This window comes from Carassius auratus, chromosome 43, assembly GCF_003368295.1.
Source record: "Carassius auratus strain Wakin chromosome 43, ASM336829v1, whole genome shotgun sequence".
Classification (NCBI taxonomy): Eukaryota; Metazoa; Chordata; class Actinopteri; order Cypriniformes; family Cyprinidae; genus Carassius; species Carassius auratus.
Window position 1 is genome coordinate 18,110,281 of NC_039285.1, and position 7,348 is coordinate 18,117,628.

The following is a 7,348-nucleotide window of genomic DNA, read 5'->3' on the forward strand; positions in this document are numbered from 1 at the left end:
TCACAGATCTGATGTGGGAACCAGAACAAGGATTCATTCACAGCTGGTCTAGACTTTTAATGTTGGTCTTTGTCTCTGTTGGTTCATGTCGGCATTTGCTTAAAGTTTCATCTAAGCTAACAGACTGATCTTCAGCTGGAATCCAAGACAAAACAGTTGACAAAGGCATTCAGTAAACTCTATGTAGTTATGCATAGTATGAATATATTTTTGCACATAGTCGGCGTGCACATGCTTTCATCCGCATCATAACAATTGTCTTTATTCAGTTTCTTTTTCATCTTTTCTCATAATTCTTAAAATCATAACATCAGTTTCCTCTTTGAAGTCATTCTCCAGATACCTGCATCAAAGTTCTCTTTGAGTTGTGTTGTCTTTGATAGTATTGTAAGTAACAGGTTATGCAGAAATGTTGGTCTTGAAAACATGTTAGTTTCTGTGTACGGTATAAAACACAAAGAGAAAGTGGAATTGCTATTGTTTCCCAGCATTCTGGGTCTATTGGTAATTCAATCCGACTCTCACTTCACTCAGAGAAAAGATATATTGCTCAGAGTATGCTATTGAAGATTACTTTCAGTTCTCATTTAGTATAGTGCCGTAACCACCATAGACATTAAGGGGAGCAAGTACCCTCCAATAATCAGAAACACCCAAATTGTCTTCCCAATATTTGACAACCTTGATACTGCGCCGCTGCACTCCATTACACACTACAGCTTTGTCACTAGGATGACGAATACTTTTACATTTACAATTTTAGGCAGGTCTGCTTCAGTTATTTAACAGGACTCATCAATGTCACAATGACTGAGATGGCCATTCAAATCAAAGAAAGCAGGCGAAATTGTTTTAAAAAGCTGATTATGAATAGAGTGCTGACTCCCACAACAAAAACCGAGTAGACTTTTTAAATTAGCTTTGGGATTCATAAAGTAAGCACTGTAACTAGTAAAAGTTTCTGGTTCTTATATGCTTTGTTCATTAAGACAATATTCACAAATGAACACAAGTTTTAAGGATTCTGAAGCCTAAATATAGTCTGCACAAGTAAAAAGTTAAACATAGTTTAGAAACAAAACTGGCTGAATAACTTCAGTGTCCTCACTATTAAGTTTCCATCATACGGAGCCCCGCACATGACATGCAGGAAAAAATAGTAGGATAAATCATGTGCACGACTGACTAATTCATTCCCTTAATGTACTAAAACGTGCTCACAATTACTTTTGCGTTCCCTCAATTTACTATTTCGTTCACTCGATATACAAATTGTGCGCACGATTTAGCAAATTGAGGGAACGCAATAGTAAATCGAGGGAACATGATAGTAATCGTGTGCATGTTTAAGTACATTGAGGGAACGAATAAGTAAATAGTGCGCACAATTTCTTTATTTTTTCTTGCATGTCATGTGCAGGGCTCCGTACTATCAGTCTATATTAAAAAAAAATAAGAAAAAAAAATGCAACTTTTAATTTACAACTCCTAATTTCTACAGTGTTTTACCATAATTCTACCATGGATATTAACTCCCATTGCTTCAAACAGTTTGAGTTTAAAAACTAGTATTCATACAATGTTAGCCCTTTTCATTTCATTTGAGTCCACTGAGAAGGAATATTTCTTAGTATAAAACTGCAAACACTTCATGTTTAATAGTAAAGTAACTAAAAACATGACTTTTACTCAAATCATTGTCAGCTGTAGCACACATGTATGTGCTGAAGCACTTAACAAAGAGATCATCAAGAATTTTTGCAGGTCATTTCTTTTTTCGGCATTATTTTATTTTATTTTTTGCTTGAAAAAACGTCTGTGGTTAACACAAGCTGAAGATATTTTCATATTTTACCCTTCCCTTGCAGTTTTATTTATCTTTCATAGTTTCTACTCTGAAATTTAAAATAATCAACAAACAGCTTTACCAGCTTCATGCATTACTTAATATTTTTTTTCTTTTTGTGCTGCAACAAAGCATTTTTGAAAGAGTTTCATTCAGTGTATGAATCACAACATTGGTGACAATCAACAAAATAAACAGATCAGTTCTGAACATCACAAAACATGCTACTAATATTAAAGACAAAAACAAAAACACAAGCACATATTCAGAATTCAAGAAAATAAGTGGACGATTCAGCTGCATAGTTTATTCATGCCGCAATGCATGCTGGGAGTCATGGATGAGTTTTGTCCTGTGCTGGTACCCAGCATGCATTGCATTATGAAGCTTTTGACTGTCACCATTATTGAGATTCATATGCTGATTGTTCATATGCAAACTGATTTTAAGTTCTTGTATTCTGATTACCTCATCACTGATCTTATACTACAAATTAAAAAAAAACATATTACACACTCATATCACTGCTCCAAGTCAGTCTAATAGATAGCTATTAGAAACAACCAGCATGATTTAAACTAGCACAACAATTTTGTTATAACATCTTAAAAGTTACAGTTAGGCTATAGCAACCAAACAAAAATTGGTATGCAGAAGTCAAGGGTCAGGAGCACAACTAAAGCAAACACTGATCTCCACAATGGTAACGTCAAACAAAACAATTAAACATCAAAATCTCTGTAACTCTCAATAAGATCAACAGAAATCTTAAACAACCTACAGTAATATCCAATTATCCAGACCAATCTTTTTTTTTTTTTTGTTAGATGTCACCCTTTCAGTTCTAGAGTAGACTATCATTCATGATAGGCAATTTGATTTGGGTAATTCATAACTTAATGTGGCATGAGAAGAAACATTTTTCTTGGCATATTATTAAGGGTGTTAATCATTTGAGATAAAAACATTATTGGCAAAAAGTTCAGGTCGACTGCATTGTAATAAATGATAGTGCTGTTACTGTTTCGTTCTTTCCTTAAATCCATTAAATATTTAATTAAGTGATTACAAAAAACAAAAACAAAAATAAAGTAGCTGACAGTGGCAGAGCTGAATCTGTCAGTTTTGGTCTACCGTCATGTGACTTGCAAAGCCAGAGCGCCTTTTTCCTGTTACAATTCTGAGAATTTCTGTCAATTAAAGTGCTGAGCTGTATCCTGTTCGTGTGCTACTTCTGACATCACAACCCTGGGTTGTCTCAACCCTTCATCAAAGATAAGTCCACACTAACACTTAACACCTATCACTGAACACTAACAAAAAGTATACCTCAGACTTTGATAAAGGCTTTGAAATACGAGTTTTAAAACATAATTAATAATAGTTTTGCTAGTTCTTCCTATGTCATTTTCAGTTGTTAGTGTTACGGCGACGTGCAGCAGCATGTATATGTGGCTCTCCCTTATTTAAAACGTGTTTCATTATAGAACTTCAGGAAACAGCCAGGAGTATTGAAAATGAGCTGGAACAATATGAACTTGGCCCCGTCCCTGGGATCCTGGGACTTTTTATCATCCAGACAAGCTGGTGGTCTTATCAGCTCTTTTTATGGAACGCTGGGTGGGCCCTTATCCTGACCGACATTCCTGCTGTATTGCTGTGAGAAGAACAATCTTAAAGATCTCCAGTTTGGACTTGTGAGGTCAAGAAGCTGGAGACAGAATTCATGTGGAAACAGGGGCAGCGTGGGAATCTGGTCTTAGTGGTCAAACTGTAAAAACTTGAGACCATAGTAGGACATTTTGTGAGAAGACTTGGCAGTATTTTCTTTAAAAGTGAGGCAAAACATCATTGGGACAATTCTGAGCCTCTCAACATTTCTTAAAATTATAAAGCACCCATACCGACAACCTATGCTATAAACTTGTGTTGAAACATTCACAACTAATCAATTTGCTTAATAAAATAATTTCAATTAAATATGTGACTTACATTTTTTTATGTAGTAACTTAAAATTGTGGTTTTGAGTTTAAATCAATTTGAATAATATAATATAATATAATATAATATAATCATGCATTCATTTTTGGTCAAAATATCAAATTACTAGAAAATTTATTGTCTTCTATTATCATAAATAATTGTGAATGATAATACTTTTTTTTTATATTTACCAATGATTTGATGTCTATTAAATATTGTATATTACTGTTAAATCACAAATCTAAAATCACACAGCTAAAAATCCTTTTCAGTCAATTTCTCAGGTGATTTGTCAATTTAGAATCGCCCTATTCCCTATTATTCTAGATGTTTTGGTGAACATTGCTCTTGCTTAAATTCATAATCCATCTGTAACTGTCTGGAACATTCCGTCTGACTCATTAAAGCTGTTTCGAGCTACAGTGTCTTGTTGCCTTTTCTTGGCTTCTTCTGATCTATGTGTTGATCATTCACTGTCCAAAAGCCAGAAACTGTAACGGTGATAGCGACACAGCACGTTTTATCCTCTGATCTTTATCACGCACTGAAATAATAGCCAGATATGAGAGATCCGATGAACATTTGCTTCTTGTGCACATTCCCCTGGAAAACTTTGTTGTGCATGTGTTCAGTCAGCAGAGGTGAGATGTCACATGCGCCTGTGGCTTTTTGAGGCTTTCAGTTGAGCCAAACAGCATTAATAATAAAATAAGTCATTAGAACTAGACATTAGCATGTTGCTAAGCTGTAATAATGTAGGCATTTATTTTACTTCATCTATTATTTTTTTTATCACACTCTGTGACAATTTCTTGGATCACTTTCTCCACAAATTAAATTCATTTTTTTTCCACAATATTGCCTTAAATGTGGCCAAAATAAGGTGACTTTGAAACCAAGCTAACCTTTCGGTGTGAAAATGCTGCCTGTGTTTTATTATTGAGTCCTTGTGTTTATTTCATACACCAAGTGATTCATTGGGGGATGGTTAAACATTCATTGACCTCATTCACAAACAGCAGATGCTGCATTATCAAAGATGGGGGATGCTGAACTTCCCTTGTTTTTATAGGTTGGGTGAAGACACTGATCCTGAGGTTATTAGTGTCGATGCTAAAGTTGTAAGCTGCTCAAATGATCAATACTCTTTCAACTCCAACATAGAATGTCTTGAATATTCTTTAAATGAATAAACAAGAAGAAGAAAAAGAAGAAGAGAAAACTATGGAGCTGCATGACATGCGGTAAACAATACTAATTCGTTCCCTCAATGTACTAAAACGTGCACACGATTACTATTGCGTTCCCTCGATTTACTATTTTGTTCACTTGATTTATAAATTGTGCGCGGGAACGCAATAGTAAATCGAGGGAATGTGATAGTAAATCTAGGGAACGCAATAGTAAATCGAGGGAACGTGATAGTAAATCGAGGTAACGCAATATATACTGTAGTAAACCGAGGGAACATGATAGTAAATCAAGGGAACGCAATAGTAAATCGAGGGAACATTATAGTAAATCGAGGGAACGCAATAGTAAATCGAGGGAATGCAATAGTAAATCGAGAGAACGCAATAGAAAATCTAGGGAACGCAATAGTAAATCGAGAGAACGCAATAGTAAATCAAGGGAACGCAATAGTAAATCGAGAGAACGCAATAGTAAATCAAGGGAACGCAATAGTAAATCGAGGGAACGCAATAGTAAATCGAGAGAACGCAATAGTAAATCAAGGGAACGCAATAGTAAATCGAGGGAACGCAATAGTAAATCGAGGGAACGCAATAGTAAATCGAGAGAACGCAATAGTAAATTGAGAGAACGCAATAGTAAATCGAGAGAACGCAATAGTAAATCTAGGGAACGCAATAGTAAATCGAGAGAACGCAATAGTAAATCAAGGGAACGCAATAGTAAATCGAGAGAACGCAATAGTAAATCAAGGGAACGCAATAGTAAATCGAGAGAACGCAATAGTAAATCAAGGGAACGCAATAGTAAATCAAGGGAACGCAATAGTAAATCGAGAGAACGCAATAGTAAATCGAGAGAACGCAATAGTAAATCGAGAGAACGCAATAGTAAATCGAGGGAGAGCGATAGTAAATCAAGGGAACGTGATAGTAAATGGAGGGAACGCAAAAGTAATCGTGTGCACGTTTTAGTAGCTACATTGAGGGAACGAATTAGTAAATCGTGCGCACAATTTATTTATTTTTTCTTGCATGTCATATGCGGGGCTTCGTACAAAACAATACAAGAAGACAAAAAAATATGTAACTTACTTACATTACCTTACAAATGTTTGGTATCTGTAAGACGTCTCACGTGCTTCTCAACATTGATTTGGTCAAAAATACAGTAAAAACAGCAATATTGTGAATTATTAAACTGATATGATATGTTGGAGTAATCATGAATAGAGAGTTGTTGATAATGGCATGTTTGACACTGAGCAGCCGGTTGTAGCTAAGAAAAATAAGGACATCATGCCTTCTTTTAGACCAGTAGCATCACAAAGTGTTCCTGTTTACAGTATGTCTATTTCATGAAGATGTGCATCTAAACATCTGGCCTTCATAATTTGTAGAGCTGTTATGAAGTTGTTTGTCTTTAGGATTAAAGAGATTATCAAAATGGGGAAATTCCCAGATTTCCATAAAGCGTTCCTTCACAGCATTAATGGGTGGCTGGAGGTTAAAAATCTAGACTATATCAGCAGTTTCTCTAGTGGCTAAAAACCAAAAGCATGTTTTAAGAGACGTGGAGTCAGCTGTCTTACAGGTAACTGGGGTTACTGGGAGGCAGTCGTCTTTAGTGCTGGGAAGGGGAGGGTTCAGACAGACATCGAACCCTGATATTATAACAAGTCCTGGCAGGACGATCCTTTATGACATCACTTGTGTTCCGCCCAATGAGCTCACTGGGCCAGCTGATCATGTTTTCCAGTTGTGAACAATACAAATATAAGAAACTGTAGAAACAACATCTGCAAGAGTGATTCTCAGAATATGTTATAAATGGAACTACCCTTCCCCACACAACAAATGACATGAGTGACGAATAAATCTGTGAATGTAAATAGCTCACCAACTGTAAAAATGTTGTTGTTTTCTCACAATCAAATCTGTCACTGGACAACTATTGCCTTGTGTAGATCTATTGTACTGAATTTAAGAATTGATGAACTTTGCAATATTGACACTCTGATTGAACTAAATTGAATTAACAGTATATGAAACTGAGCTGAATAATATCACTATTATCTTCTATAAAAGAGCTGCTTTACAGCTGAAATTGAAGCAATTTCATTATTGATGAATTTTGCTTTAATTTTACTGTCTTCTAAAATCAAATATATCATTCGTGTGAGGCTAAATTAGCCCAAAAAGAATGATGACATGATGAATTTTAATTTGTGCATGAACTATTCCTTTTAAATGTAAGATTTCAAATGGAATGAAGACTGTCACTGCACATTCAAACAATGGAATATATATTGACGTTATGAAGTG